Raw genomic sequence first — 16,427 nt, 5'->3', positions numbered from 1 at the left:
CTTTTTCCTTTCCTTTCCTCTCCCCTTTCCTTTCCTTTTTCCTTTCCTTTCCTCTCCTTTCCCCTTTCCTTTTTCCTTTCCTTTTTCCTTTCCCCTTTCCTTTTTCCTTTCCCCTTTCCTTTTTCCTTTCCTTTCCCCTTTCCTTTCCCATTTTTCCTTTCCTTTCCCCTTTCCTTTTTCCTTTCCCCTTTCCTTTCCCCTTTCCTTTTTCCTTTCCCCTTTCCTTTTTCCTTTCCTTTCCTTTGCCCTTTCCTTTCCCCATTCCTTTCCTCTTTCCTTTCCTTTCCTTTCCTTCCCCTCCTTCCCTTCCTCTCTTGTGCAGCACAAACCATGAAAAAGAGCCCACATGAAACCACGATCCCACTGCCTTCAGAGCACAGATGTTTCTCTGCACCAGCTGGGGATGTGGCAGTCAGATGAAGGGCCCTAAAACCCCCAAATGTATTCTCAGTTTCAGCTGCAAAGAGCATTCTGAAAGTAAAGCAATGGGACAATGTTGGTTTTAGTGGCATGGCAAAGAGATCCACGGAGGGGTTTGTTCATACATCCCAACACATGCTCTATGTTTAGTTTCTGTGAAGTTCTGCCTTCACAGGAATGTTATTACAGACCAAGGACAGGGTCTCTGCCTCCTCAGCCCGTTCCCTCAGATGTAAATTAGCCTTGCTTTTAATCCCCCTCTGCTTTTATTGCTTTCCCTGAACAACAGGGAAGCCTACTTGTGGTTAATTTACCACCTGAAGACACGAAATAAAAGTTGCAGGGCCTCATTTATTGGATCTCTCCCTAAGTCTGAGGACACGAGGCATCCAGGCAAGGCTAGGCTTTCATTAAATATTTTCACCCCTGAAATTAGAGTGTTCATCCAAACAAACTCCCCATGAGGATCCAACACAAACCAGCTTGTTTACTGCTGGCTGTCAAGTCAGGCTGGGGGTGCTGACCCTTGAGTCACTCTCCAAAGCACATTATTATATTATCTTTATTATTAATAGCTATTCTTTTTGAAAAATTTCTGGCAAGGTGCAGAGAACTTTTCCCGTTGATGTTTAAACCTCCAAGCCTTCCTACTAGACTTGGATGAAAATATCCACTCACAGTGGATATTTGTCACAACAAACACTGGTCAGAAATAACTGAACCCAGATGCAGGACAGGTTCAATGACAGAACTGTAATGACAAAATAAATGCTAATTTTAATATTGGTGAATCAGATTCCTTATAAACATCTTTATAATCCCATTATCCTCTCCAGCTGAGACATGCTTCTTTATAAGGCTGTATAGAGGATGTTAACAACTTGTATTAATAAAATAATGCCATTTATATGAACTAAACCAAGTGTTGCTACCACCAGGGGGTCAGCTAAATGTTTCTTTTTTTCCTTTCCAAGGTAGATGTCATATCTGCAGAGCTCTGGTGCCAACAAAATACAGGTTTGTGTAAACATCCATTTTTCAGCTTGCATGAGTTTGCTCAAATACACTGTTTATACCTGACTGCTTCTCTTTCAACACTTTGCATTGTAACATTCCCACAGGCAGCATTAAAATTTCAAAGGGTGGGATGTTTTTCGTGGCACAAATGTATGAGAATGAGTTTATGTGCAGGAATATTTCTGTGGTGATGGAGGTGTGAGAAGGGCCAGTCTGTTTTTCATTCATGCCTCAGCACAAGCTGTACAGAGGTGCAGAACTGTGTCCAAAGCTCTAACTCTGGGGCTGTCCCTGCCTTCTTTCTCTGCCTCTCTTTGCCCCCTCTTCTCTCCCCTTTCCACAGGAACACTTTTCTTCCTTTATCAGTTAACAGCTCTCAGATACAATACTCAGATATATTATCAATATTATTCTACCACAATAATATTCTCAGATATATAAATGAAGGGAATTTGCCCTTATTTTTACCTGAGAAATCTGTCATAAAGAATCCTCCCTGATTTCCCCTTGAACAGCAGGACAGGACAACACACAATATCAATTTTTGGAGTGCAGGAGTCAAGAAAGTGCTGGCTTTCAGCTGGGCCTAATTTAGAAACCAGAAAGATAAAGCTGAAAAATTCTATTATAGAAGACTTTAAAAATAAAAGCTAGCCAAGGACAAATGCCCTTGCTTGACTCTGTGAAGCCCTCACACATTTTGTACATCTCAGAAATAAAAATAATTAAAGTTATGGCTTTACCTTTTCACTTTCTGGAATGAACAGTAATTAAACTAAGGATTTCTCAATAAAACTGTTTCACATATGTTCTTTAAAAACTGAACAAGCAAATATTATTGATATCCCCTTTTGCTAGCAGAAATAATACATTTACAAACCATTTTCATAAATGACTGCGAACTCAACTTTTCCAAATGTGAACAAAAGAGAAATTCTCTTTGTGAGCATAGAGCCATCACAGTGCAATGCAGAAATAACAGCAATTTCATACTGATATGAATGTGTTTAAAAGGTGACCCAGACAATGAAGCAAGTATAATTAAATTGGAAACAGCTAATTCAATAAAGTACTGATGTCAAAAGTAATAATCAGGGGAAATTTTAGTGCAACACTCATCTGCAGAAAGGATCATTTTGGAATAATGGCCTGCTTATGTGAAGAAATTTAAAATATAAAATGTCTGATGACGGCTGATTGAAAAATGAAACAAAAAGGGGTTTATGATAATAGATTTCCAAATGAGTGAAAGGAGCAGAGACACAGAATTGCTGTCATTAATGTGCTGCCACTGGTTTATGGAACAAAGCAAGCTCACTGAATTTGATACCAATATCTGCTTCCTGCCTAGAAAGGGTTAAGTAGAATTAAGTTTCACCCAAGCTGAGCATTAAAAGGTGCTCTGTTAAAGAGGGATGGTGTTTTCCAGAAGGCAGCCATGGCATTCAGGAGGAGAGCTCAGCCCCAGGCTGCTCTCACCTGCCCACAGCACCCAGGGGAGGCTCTCAACCTCCTCCCTCCTTCCTGCAGGAAACCAAGGCTCAGTGCTCTCTCACCTGCTGCTCTGCTGGCCCAGCACACTCCCTGAGCTCAGGGCAGGGGGAGCACCCAGCAGGGCTCCACGCCCGAGGTCAGCTTCCCCTGCCACTCCTCAAGGTGAGGCTCACCTGTGCAGCTCACCTGGGATCCTCAATCAGCTCCTGCCCGGCCCAGGGCAGGGAACCAGCCCCTGCTCGGCCACAAAAAGCCTCGGGCCACGTGGCCTGAACATTTCTTCCTAGAAAAACTACAAAAGATGCAGAAATACAAAAGTAAATCTATAAAAATAACTCCTGGAGGGAGCATGGTGAGAGAGCATGAGCCAACCAGACTTTTTGTGTCGCTGCTTCCTGAGCAAACTCCCCACTCCTGAGGTGTCACCCTGATTGTGTAAGATTTTCAAAGCCCTCTGATGTTGGCATTCTTGTAGAGAACTTTCTCACACACTTTCTGCAAATAACTCATTGGTTTTGCATTCTTTTATGGAGGAGGAGAGATTTGATGGGCTGTTGGTTTGTCCAGTGTCACCCTCCAAGCCACTGTCCAAAGGTGCCTGAAAAGTGTAAATCTGAAACAGGAAACAAGAGGTGTCCTTGTGCTGGCAAGGGACAGGATGAGTCCTGTTCTGAGGAGGAATTCACAGCAAAGCCCTGGCTCGGGCACCACGTGCTGCATCCTCCAGGGAAACCTCTCTCACTTCACTGAACATGAAAGTCTAGACAGATTGTTTCAGGAGACAAGCCTAAAATGAGGCAGAAAGAATGCCGCCCACAGGGAATTTGCTAAAATTACTGGAGATACAGATTGCAAAAGAGCTCCTCAGAAGACTTTGAACCCAATTCTGATTTCAATAGGCTACTCAAGGAGAATTTATTTTTTCTATACTCTGCCCACAGGAAAGGAAAAAAGATACATTTGGGTGGCACACTCTAAAGGTTGGGTTCTTTTCCATACATAGAGTGAAAAGCAGAGGGATGAAGCACTCAAGAATTATTTAGCAGAAACTTCTTGTCTTAAAAGCTGGCAGAAAAGTTCAATATCAACTACTTGCTAGCAAGATATATTCTCAAGAGATTTGATGAAAAATGGCAACAGAGTGGCTTGCATCACCACAATTATACCCTGCTTTAAAGGGCACATGCAGTGAGGATTATCTTTGCTGTTGGATAACAAAAATGATAATCTAAGGAACAGTATCCCTCCTGTGAGTGATAAGGAAAAAACCACCTTCTCTGTGTCCATTATGGGGAATCTGAAACCACTGAAGGGAAGAGCTGCAGGCAGTTTGATTTCTGCCTGCTCCTCTTGCCTGCTTAGCCTGGGGAGCCTCGTGATGCTGTGTAATGAGTCAGGGTGAAATTTATGTGCATTTATTTATCCACAAAACTCACTGATACAGCACCCAAAATAAATAATCTCCCTTTATCAAAGGCATTTGAGCTCGCTCTCCCTTTTGAGAGAGGCCAAGCTCTGCTGTCCCCCTGTGTTTGTGACCAGAGGAGGAGTAGACCATCACCTCCATCACCATTCCCTTCATTCCTGGCATCACCACCACTCAGCTCTGGCCTCCTCCACACCCTCAGGTTTAGAGGCACGTTTCCCAAAGGCAGCTGGGGATCACCAGGGTCCCAGCTGTGCTCCTGATCTGATTCCCTGAGCCCTCCTCACGGTGTGAGCTGCCCTGCTGAGCTGCAGGAGAGCAGCAGGAGAGCAGCAGGAGAGCAGCAGGAGAGCAGCAGGAGAGCAGCAGCTCCCTGGTCTCCAGGGGAATGGCCTCATGGCACAACTCATGGGGAGGGATTCCCAGCTGAAGGCAGGGGTCCTGCTGGCAATGCCCTCCTGTTTATGCACAGAGAAATGCAGTCTCTAAAAGATTTAAGAGATGGAAGTTTTGAGTCACCTGCAGCCTCACCTGGCCCCGCAAGGAAAGCAGCACTGAGGGGCAGAGCAGCCAAGCAGTGTCATGGGCAGCCCACAGGCTGCTTTGGGCTGCAAGGGACCTTGAAAATCTTCTCATTCCACCCCTGCCATGGCAGGGACACCTTCCCCTGCCCTGCTGAGCTGCAGGAGAGCAGCAGGAGAGCAGCAGGAGAGCAGCAGGAGAGCAGCAGCTCCCTGGTCTCCAGGGGAATGGCCTCATGGCCGGGAATGGCCTCATGGCCAGGCAGGCCTGGCACAACTCATGGCGAGGGATTCCCAGCTGAAGGCAGGGGTCCTGCTGGCAATGCCCTCCTGCTTATGCACAGAGAAATGCAACCTCTAAAAGATTTAAGAGATGGAAGTTTTGAATCACCTGCAGCCTCACCAGGCCCCGCAAGGAAAGCAGCACTGAGGGGCAGAGCAGCCAAGCAGTGTCACGGAGCCACAGGCTGCTTTGGGCTGCAAGGGACCTTGAAAATCTTCTCATTCCACCCCTGCCATGGCAGGGACACCTTCCCCTGCCCTGCTGAGCTGCAGGAGAGCAGCAGGAGAGCAGCAGGAGAGCAGCAGGAGAGCAGCAGGAGAGCAGCAGCTCCCTGGTCTCCAGGGGAATGGCCTCATGGCCAGGCAGGCCTGGCACAACTCATGGCGAGGGATTCCCAGCTGAAGGCAGGGGTCCTGCTGGCAATGCCCTCAAGTTTATGCACAGAGATCTAAAAGATTTAAGAGATGGAAGTTTTGAATCACCTGCAGCCTCACCAGGCCCCGCAAGGAAAGCAGCACTGAGGGGCAGAGCAGCCAAGCAGTGTCACGGAGCCACAGGCTGCTTTGGTCTGCAAGGGACCTTGAAAATCTTCTCATCCCACCCCTGCCATGGCAGGGACACCTTCCCCTGCCCTGCTGAGCTGCAGGAGAGCAGCAGGAGAGCAGCAGGAGAGCAGCAGGAGAGCAGCAGCTCCCTGGTCTCCAGGGGAATGGCCTCATGGCCAGGCAGGCCTGACACAACTCATGGCGAGGGATTCCCAGCTGAAGGCAGGGGTCCTGCTGGCAATGCCCTCCTGCTTATGCACAGAGATCTAAAAGATTTAAGAGATGGAAGTTTTGAATCACCTGCAGCCTCACCAGGCCCCGCAAGGAAAGCAGCACTGAAGGGCAGAGCAGCCAAGCAGTGTCACGGGGCCACAGGCTGCTTTGGGCTGCAAGGGACCTTGAAAATCTTCTCATTCCACCCCTGCCATGGCAGGGACACCTTCCCCTGCCCCAGGTGCTCCCAGCCCTGTCCAGCCTGGCCTGGGACACTGCCAGGATCCAGCTGCTCTGTGCCAGGGCCTGCCCACCCTGCCAGGGCCTGCCCACCCTTTCCCAAATATCTCATCTAAATCTGCACTCCTTGAGCTTAATCTTATCCTCCTTGAGCTTTATCTGCTCCCCCTTATCCTCTGAGGAAAAAGAAAAAAAAAGGTAAAAGGCAGTTTTAAGAAGGAGTGAATATCATAATGACACATATTTAAAATGCAAATAGATAAGAGATGTGAAAAATGTCTCTAAAAATATAGATTATTTCTATAATTGCAGATGAAATCAGCATATTTACAAGGAAAAGAAGCTGTTAGTCCTGATTTCCATTTATAAGCTTTTGTCTGCCTGTTAATGTTTTCTCGTTTTGTGTTTCATCACTTTTCATTTAGGAAGGTTTTACTCAGACACTACTCAGATGACTGAGTTTAAGATTAGCTCAGATAAAAAGAAAAATGATTGTACACACTCCACAAGTTGCTGGTTTACAACCCCTGCCTTACAAAAATACATCACAAATATCAAAGAAATGGGTTTGTCTGAGGTTTTGTTGCTATTTTCCTATTCTGTCCAAAATTGCTCACAGTATTTTGCTGATATTAGTTATTTCCTGCACTTTAATTTCACAGGTGAAATATTCTGAACTATTTTCCTAGAAGAGCTGTATTAAAAATGAAAAAACATCTCCTTTTCGAAATGGTTCTTAAAGAGAAACAAAGATGCACAAAAGTGAACTTTCACAGACACATCCAAGTCAGCCTCTCACAGGAAATCCAAGTCCTTCTCAAGGTTTACCCAGCAAGAAGGAGAAAGCAAAACTCATGGAATGTGAAGGAAGCATTTATTTCTCCTTCACTTACCCAGGTGAGCAGGCCCATTTCTGATTGCAGGTGCTGTGAGGACACTGCATGGCAAAGGTGCTCCTGCTCAGCTGCTCCATTCTGCAAGACAATTCTGAATTTAATTGTAATTTGGGTGATGGTCTAAGGAGATGGGGGAGATGTGGGTGCTACATGGGATGGTAAAACGTTCAGAGATCACACAGAGAGGGAGCAGGGCTGGCTCAGAGGGAGAACAGATCCCAAGGGATGAGTGTCACAGACATGTCCTATGAAAAATCCTTTCCTTGGGATTTTCCCTCCTGAGGAGCTGAGAGGCCTCAGGAACAAACTGCAAACAATTCTTACCTGCTGCTGTGGGGTGCAGCAGGTGGAGCTGGGATTGCTCTCACCTGGTTGTTTCTAATTCATGGCCAATCCCAGCCCAGCTGTCCAGACACAAACCTTTGTTATTCATTCCTTTTCTATTCTTAGCCAGCCTTCTGCTGAAATCCTCTCTTCTGTTCTGTTAGTTTAGTTTTAATATAATATATATATAAAATAATAAATCAGCCTTCTGAACATGGAGTCAGCCTTCTCATCCCTTCCCTCATCCTGGGAGCCCTGTGAGCACTGTCACACACGAGATGCCCTCACCCTTCCTGGCCTGTGTCTCCTGAGGACTGAGGTGGCAGTGGCACTCCCTCATTGCCCCGTGCAGCTTCTCCCAGAGTACTGCATTGCTTCCTCTCTGCAATGGCAAATATTGAATATTCTCTATGAAGCACTGGTGACAGCAGCACACCTTCCTCGGAGGTGCTGCCAGTGCCACAGGGACATTTCCCCCTGCCACATCCTTTGGGCTGTGATGGTCACAAGTCCTGGGGCTGCAGGGGACCAACCCAAGTCCACAGGGCTGAAATCTGTTTACAGCCACCTTAGTGGAACAGGGCCTTAATGCCTGTTGGTCTCTCTGTGAATTTTGGCTTTTTACATTTCTGAGTTTCCTGCCCAGTAAAAATGACCACCCCCAGTGCTGGCACTGAGCAGAATTACACATTCAGCTAAAAGTAACTTATGGCACCAGCTGAAGGGTAAAGTTAATTCTGAGTGTCCTAGCACACAGCATAAGTTCCTCAAAATTAATTCAAAGAGGAAGTACAGTTGAATTTCAAGAGATGGGAGTAGATGTTTTGCTGTGATTCTGCTACTGCATGCACTTACATTCTGCATTCTATTTTCCATTGCAATTTCTCCTTCACTGGTAGCTTCTCAAGTGCCAGCTTCTATTTCTGGCACTTTTACAGCACAGTCTATTAATTAATTATATATTTACATGTACATCCACAAAAAGATGCCTTAATTATCTAGGAAGCTCCACCAAATCAGCACAGGCTCACGTCCTGGGCAGAAATGTTTTCTCTTTTGGAAATTACCCCAAGCTTTCCATGCACACCCTCATTCTGAATTCCAGCCCATCAGGCACTGTGGGCATCTCTATAAAATAAAACCACACATGATCCAGGGGCTGGGCCATTTGTGAGGGCTCTGTCAGAAGGGAAGGCACCTGCACGAGCAGCTTGCAGCCCTGCTGTCCTCACTCTGTTCCAGCACGCTGCAAACCCCTGAAATTCAGAGAAGGACTTTTCAGAGTTGAAATGTAAGTTCAGAGGGTCACCATTCTGCTATCATCTTCAGTTTAATTACAGACAATATATGTCTGTGAGGGTTGTGAGAAGCACTTCCCACTGAGGAAACATCAAAACACTGAGACAATTTTTACTGGGCAAATACAAACCCATCCAATTTATAAATACTCCCAACAGCTGAGTCTGCAGAATTGTTAGAGCTGAGCATATTCTATCAAGAGATGGAAGAAAATGGATTGTATTTATGAGACATGGCAGGCTCTACATGCTTTCCTTGAAACACCTTGTTCATGGCCTAGAAGCCTCTGTAAATGTTGTGATAAAAGAAGTGCCAGAGCAGGGAGCAGTCATGCATGTGATAGGAAAATTCACTGGCGTGGCAGAGGAATATATATCAGCACTTGCATTTGTTTGTTTGCTTGCTCATACTTTTCACAGCAGAAAGAGTTATTATGTTGGATGCTCCGAAACACTCCTAAAATACTCAGGGATTTTGCAAACTATCTTTGTAATTGTAAAGAAGAGATGTTCTGCTTTCTTTTAAGAATGATTATAGAAAATTGGTCATGGCAATTTAATATCCTGTGTTATGTGCCTTCATCTCTCCCCATTCTCTGCTAACCTGCTGGAAAAGGTTGTTGTTGATTTATGCTTTTGTTTGTGAATTACACTGTAGAGTTTCAGAGGCAATAAGAGCTAGAAAATTGCTTCTTGCAGTCAATGACCTCCTTGTAGTTTACTTCCTTATTTTATCATAATAGAGACATTCACTTGATGGAGATTTCCCTACCAAAGAGAAGACTCTGATCCTTGACCTTAATGAGCATGTTTTCCTACCTGCTCAGAGCATTACAAGCATTTCAGTGGCAGCCAGCTTTGAGCAGAGATTTAAAGATGGTTTGTTATTCCGTGATAAAAGTGCAGTCTACTGAGATAACTGCTGCTGTTAAGAAAACAATGGTTTATCCTTTAGATTACAGTACCTCTCACATCAACTTTCATTTCTCTTCCCCAGCAAATTCATCCTCTAAACAGGACCAGCCTTGCTTGGATCAGGGCTGTTAAGGCTATTTATCTGTAGCTCAGAATGAAAGAGAAGTCTCTCACAGGTGCCCAAAGCCTGACATCACTGGGAGGTTTTTCCTTGACTCCAGGAGGAGCTGATCAATCCCTAAATGCACAGAGCAATTCTATTTCCAGGTGAGGCACAGAGGGCTGCTGCCTCCTGCCAGCAATGCTCACGCAGATGAGGATTAGCACCACCACACTGCAGCTGGTGCAATTGCTTTGTGGAACCACTGAATCATCAGGGTTGGAGCTCTGAGATCACTGAGTCTAGCTGTCAGCCCAGCACTGCCGAGTCCCCCACTAAACCATGCCCCCACGTGCCACATCCAAATGTTTGAATATCTCTTGAAGTAGTGCTTCAACAGCTTCCCTGGCCAGCCCAGCCCCTTGCTGAGAACCATTTCCAGTGAAGAAATGTTCCTTAATATCCAACCTCAGCTGCCCCTGGCACAACCTGAGACCATTTCCTGCTGTTCATTACTTGGGAGAAGGGACTGACCCCCACCACGATATAACTTAGGGAATCACAGACTGTCCCCAGTTGGAGGCAGCCCACAGGAACCAAGTGCAGCTCCTGACCCTGCTCAGGACACCCCAAGTGTCACACCACATGCCTGGGGCAATTGTCCAGACACTTCTTGAACTCTTGCCAGGCTTGGTGCCACGACCACTTCCCTGGAGATCTGTTCAGTGCTCAACCATCCCCTGAGTGAGGAACCTTTTTGTGATATCCAATATAAACCTCTCCTGACTCAGCTTCAGGCCGTTCCCCTGGGAGCTGTCACTGGTAACAGAGAGCAGCACTTGCAGGCAGCTGTAAAGAGGGATAAAACCTCCCCTGAGCCTCCTTTTTCCTGGCATAAACACTCCCAGCTCCCCCAGCTGCTCCTCACAGGACTCGTGCTCCAGACCCTTCCTCAGTGCTCCAGAATCTCAAAGTTTTCCTGAACTGAGGGGCCCAGAACTGGCCACAGCACTGGAGTGTGGCCCCACCAGAGCCCAGCACAAGGGACAGCCACTGCTGGATCCTGCTTTGGATCCAGGTGCCATTTGTCACTGACATGGTCTATGAAAAATCCTTTCCTTGGGATTTTCCCTCCTGAGGAGCTGAGAGGCCTCAGGAACAAACTGCAAACAATTCTTACCTGCTGCTGTGGGATGCAGCAGGTGGAGCTGGGATTGGTCTCACCTGGTTGTTTCTAATTCATGGCCAATCCCAGCCCAGCTGTCCAGACACAAACCTTTGTTATTCATTCCTTTTCTATTCTTAGCCAGCCTTCTGCTGAAATCCTCTCTTCTGTTCTGTTAGTTTAGTTTTAATATAATATATATATTAAAATAATAAATCAGCCTTCTGAACATGGAGTCAACTCTCTCATCTCTTCCCTCATCCTGGGACCCCTGTGAGCACTGTCACAGCCAGTGCCCCCCTGCCCACCTGGCACACGCTGGCTCATGTGCTCAGCCACTGGTGAGCAGCACCCCTGATCCTTTTCCACGGAGCCACTTCCCAAACTCTCCTCCCCCAGCCTGTGTCTGTGTGGGGGTTGTTGTGACCCAAGTGCAGGACATCCTCTGTGAGCAGAAGGCCTTGTTCCTGGTGACAGATGGAGAGCTGTGGTGCACAGGGAGACGTGGTCAGGCAGTTCTGGTCAAAGTGGGCATCATGAACGTAGCTCAGTCATGCTGCATTAGTAATCAGCTCTTCACAAATACCACATTCCTAGAAAAGGGGAACCTAGGCACGCAAGAAAATGAAACCTGTTACAGGAGTAAGCTTCCTTTTCCAAGCCCAGCTCAGAATCCCCTTTTTCCTAAGGAAACCAAATTAATAGATTCTCATTATTCCCCACCTGGTAGCTCTCCAAACACCAAACCTCCCCCCACGCCTGGGAGTGATGGCCAGCCCCATCTGACACTGGGGTAGGAGCAGCAGAGGTGTGAAGCTCCCAGGTTTGTCAGAAGAGGTGGCATGAAACGACCAAGGAGAGAGGCAGATCACTGCTCCCACTGAAGGAGTGTTTCCAGAGCAGATTAAACCATTATTAGACATTCCCCGCGACAGATGGCACCGGAGGAAAGCGAGCGTCACGCGTCCTGCCGCTCTCAGGAACCCAACTAAATAGGATGCAGAGTAGCTGCTAATGAAGGTAACACGTAAGAGAGAGCATTGCACTGCTCCAAGGCTTCGTTTGACTCACAGGGAGCGTTTCCATCCAGCCCAGATTGCTATTTCTTTTTGCAGAATTTCTTTAATGCCTTTTTCTTTCAACACGTTTTGTTCTGTTACCTTGATGATCGGGCAGCAAACAGCAGAGTGAGATTTCTCCCTGGTTTCTTGACAAATTTCGTTCCCTAAAAAAAGCAACTGAGGTTGAAAAGCCAGTTTTCTTTGTCTTCCTTCCTGTGCCACTCCAATTAGAGCCTCCCTCTGTTGATGAGTTCTTGCTTGTCTCATCTTGTTAGATGTTGCAGCCTTTACGCTAAATATTTTTATATGCAGATTTTTGATGTCTCCTTAATTTAAATGCCTATTGTCTTCTTGAAAATTTAATAACCCATTATTCGGAGATGTTCACGCTTGTTTTATTCAAATTCTTCCATCTTAGTTTACAGCTAATGTCAGGCAGCACAGAAGGACAGACTGCACTAAAAGCAAACTCAGCCGATTTTTCTATTTAAATAATAAGTATGAAATTGCTGTATATGAAAGTAAAAAGGAATGTCAAAAGTTGCCTTCACCCCAGACCAGCAGGCAAATCTGATAAAGGTGTATCAATTGCTGTACAGAATAAGATATATATGCACGAGGTGGAGGAGTTTACCCTCTGGTTATGGCTCTGCAGCTTCAATTACGAGCTAATCCCTCTCCGTCTGCAGAGACTGAAAAATGGCTGTGGCTCAGTCAAAGCCCAGTTTCAGAAATGACATTCAGAGAGCTCCAAGAGAAGGAAAGAAGAGCACTCGAATCACAATTACATTCTGGATGTTCAGGAAATGTCTGGAGCGATGCAGGCTGTGACTCCTCAAACTGAATTAAAAGCAGAAGTCAAAGGCACAGGGTGACCACGAGGTACCCACAAATGAGATCCCTCACAGAGGTGACATGTTCTGAGGTGAGCCCTTTCAGCAGGGGTCTCCTGCATTCCCAGATCCCACCTGGATGGGGGCTGGGTGAGGTGAGCCCTTTCACCAAGGTTCTCCTGCATTCCCAGATCCCACTGAGCCCTTTCCCCAAGGTTCTCCTGCATTTCCAGATCCCACCTGGACGTGGCTGTGTCAGGTGAGCCCTTTAACCAGGGGTCTCCTGCATTCCCAGATCCCACCTGGATGGGGGCTGGGTGAGGTGAGCCCTTTCCCCAAGGTTCTCCTTCATTTCCAGATCCCACCTGGACGTGGCTGTGTCAGGTGAGCCCTTTCACCAGGGGTCTCCTGCATTCCCAGATCCCACCTGGATGAGGGCTGGGTGAGGTGAGCCCTTTCACCAGGGGTCTCCTGCATTCCCAGATCCCACCTGGACATGGCCTGGGTGAGGTGAGCCCTTTCCCCAAGGTTCCCCTGCATTCCCAGATCCCACCTGGACATGGGCTGGGTGAGAGCACCTGAAGTTTCAGGCAGGAGCAGCTCCCTGTTTTGCAGTAAATCAGTAAAGTGCCTCTGCAGGGAAAGGAGTCACCAACTGAAGTTTCCTCTGACGTGGAAGAAAATCCTTCTGACTCACATGTCACACCTCAGCCAGTCTCCTTTTGAAGAGCAAGGTCTGCTGTTGGGCCAGGCAGAGATGGCTGTTCTCTCAGGACTGAGCCTCCAAACGAGCAGAGATGACCAAAGACATTCTAAAAACCATAAAACTTTTCTGAGTCCTCTGTCCATTTTCCACCTTAATCAGGAATTTTCCAAGTTGCCACGCTATGGAGAGCAGTGCAAAGAGCCAAAAGAGCCCAGAACTGAGGCGAGTGGAATGCTCAGTCCCAGGGGGATTTCTGTCACTGCTGAGACACAAGTGCACCACCACCCCCAGCTCCCAGCAGCAGACTGAGAGGCACTGCTGCACCATTCCTACTGGACCATTTTCCCAATGATTAAGTTTCCTGTTATAAAGCAGAGGAAATTATATTTACATTATCAGTAACACAATCAATTGTAGAGAACCCTTGTAATATATTAGAATTTATTTCAGGACTTTCTGTTAATTACCATCCAGGAGCTTTATCATTCAGCAGAACTTGAAGGAATTCATTGCATTTATCACAGGGCAGAGGTGAAACTTGCTGGTTTAGACTGGGAGCAGTGTCCATGGCAATAAGCAGAAATTAAATTAATTCAGTCTTCAAGCTCTCTTTCTGAAACAATAATACTTTTGTCTTTTACCTCTTTCTCTCATCACCTACCAGCTGTTTTTACAGACACTTCCATTTTATAAACACATTGTTCTTTCTTGCTTTTATGATGATATTTCTTTCTCCACGCTCCTGTAAACTCTATAAGACTCCAGCAATAAAGAATATTTCATTTTCAGTCTTTCTCAGAGCAGAACAAACCCAGTCCTGAGACTTCTCTCTCCTTAAAGCAACTGCTGATTGCACACCCCTAGGAAGAGCACCCTATTGACATTCTGTGGTGCTTGGCTGTCCAGGTCAATTAGCTGGCACCACATGATCTTGAAATTGATATGACTTGGGCATTTTTCTTTCACTTCGAGGGATAGCAAAAAATCTTATTTTTAATTTTCTTTCATTGATCTTTTGGTCTTTATTCAGCCAAGCAGTAGGACAGGCAGAGGCATTTTATATTCTCAGCATAAACCTCCCCTTTACTCCTGTTTTCCAAGGCACTGCAGCCAAGCTCCCACAATTCAAAATATTAGGACATGCCCAGCATTTTGTGAAATGTGCCATCCAGTTCTGTTTCTCACCAACAGCCTCTAACTGGGCTCACTGGCTGCCCAGGGACAGTGGGTGTCTGGGCTCCCAGGAAAAACAAGGCAATGCAGTCTGGAGGGGTTTCAGATGGAGCTTGGTTTGGCTCAGCTGGGAGCAGCCTGGAGACAGGAAGGCAGCAGAGCAGTGCTCAAGGAGACGGGCTGCTTGGAGGCATTTTTTGCCAGGCACAGCAGAAAGCAGACAGAATCCCCAAGTTTTCCCCCAGCAGGAGTTCCTACAGAGATGTGCACAGGTGTGATCCAGTCTGACAAACTCCTGAGACCTCACTGCTGTCTGGGGAAGGTCATCTCCTCCCAGCAGGATCCCCACAGCCTTCAGCTGTGTGCTGCTGCCCTTGGGAGGGATCTCACCCCAAACCCCACTGCTCACCACAAGGAGAACTCTCACATCCCTTCAGCACCTCTCATTCCTTCCCTGGCAATGAAATAAAACAAAGATCTTTTCTTTCCAGTCTTGTCCCTTTCATTCTCCTCTCCTGAGAGGGGATTCCTGCCCCAGAGGGTAAATTGCACTCAATAACAGAGTTCAGCTGCCTGGCTCCTGTGCAGCCAGGAGCAGATGGAGCATGCTGTGCCCTGGCTTCCCACCAAGCCAGATTTAGGTCTCACATCTGCCTCCCCGTCCTCATCTCTACAGCATGTGCTTCCATCCCCCTCCCTGGCTTCTCCACCCCAGGGAATGACTCCCCTCTCCCATTCCTAAAAGGACAGAAAACTGGGGACTGCCACAGCCAAGCACAAAGATGTTTTGGCAGCTGTCTGCCAAGAGCAAGGTTCCCCAGCCAGTTTTGCCTGTTGCAGGGTCACTTGTGCTGCTCCAAAAACATTGAGAGGCCACAGAAAGTCAGAAACTCAGGCCTTCTGTGGCTGTGGGACAGCAGGAATTCAGGGGGGTGTATTAAATTAAAAGTATAAAATCCCTATATTCAACACAAAATGAATTATTTTTGATAAAGTCCTTGCCTTCTGCTCTTCATTTCACTTCTGCTTAACACATCGTTAGGACAACCTTTTAACCCCTTTCTCAAAAAAACCACAAGGGGTGGAAATGCAAACATTTCCCACACAGGCAGGAAGGAGCAGAACTCCGTGGTGGTGAGAATTTCCTTCCCAGGCAGCAATGAGCTCCCTTATCTCCCCAGAGGAATTATTGCCATTTGTGCTGTGCTGCCCCTGATCTGCAGCTTGAAACAAGCAGTGCCATGGAACAACTTCCTAGATTGCACAGAGGAGCAATTAGCCCTGCAGCAGATCAATACCATCAATGGCTCGAGCACCAGGGTAAATAAAACCTGATACTGATAACAGGTTAATTGTCTTTCAAGCTGCTCCTGCCAGGGATAAAAATTTGATAACACTGGAAATCTCAAATCTTGTTGCACTCGGTTCTGGTTCTTTTTTTTATTTTTTTTTTTATGATTAAACTAGAGGTTCAAACTCAGACCAGAACTCAATTATGCTGACAGAGACACAAGAAGAGGAAAATAAAATCACAGAATTTAGTCTGATGGAGCGTGGTCCTGGCTCTGCAGCAGCAGCAGCAGCTCAGTGTGCCACTGTGCAAGGAGAGGATGAGCCCCAGCAGGCTGCTCTGCTTGGCCACCCACACCTCCATGGAGGTGCTCAGGCACCAGGGTAAATAAAACCTGATATTGATAACAGGTTAATTGTCTTTCAAGCTGCTCCTGCCAGGGATAAAAAATTGATAACACTGGAAATCTCAAATCTTGTTGCACTCGGTTCTGGTTCTTATTTTTA

The sequence above is a fragment of the Haemorhous mexicanus genome, chromosome 26, assembly GCF_027477595.1.
Source record: "Haemorhous mexicanus isolate bHaeMex1 chromosome 26, bHaeMex1.pri, whole genome shotgun sequence".
Taxonomy (NCBI): domain Eukaryota; kingdom Metazoa; phylum Chordata; class Aves; order Passeriformes; family Fringillidae; genus Haemorhous; species Haemorhous mexicanus.
This window is presented reverse-complemented; position numbering follows the sequence as displayed.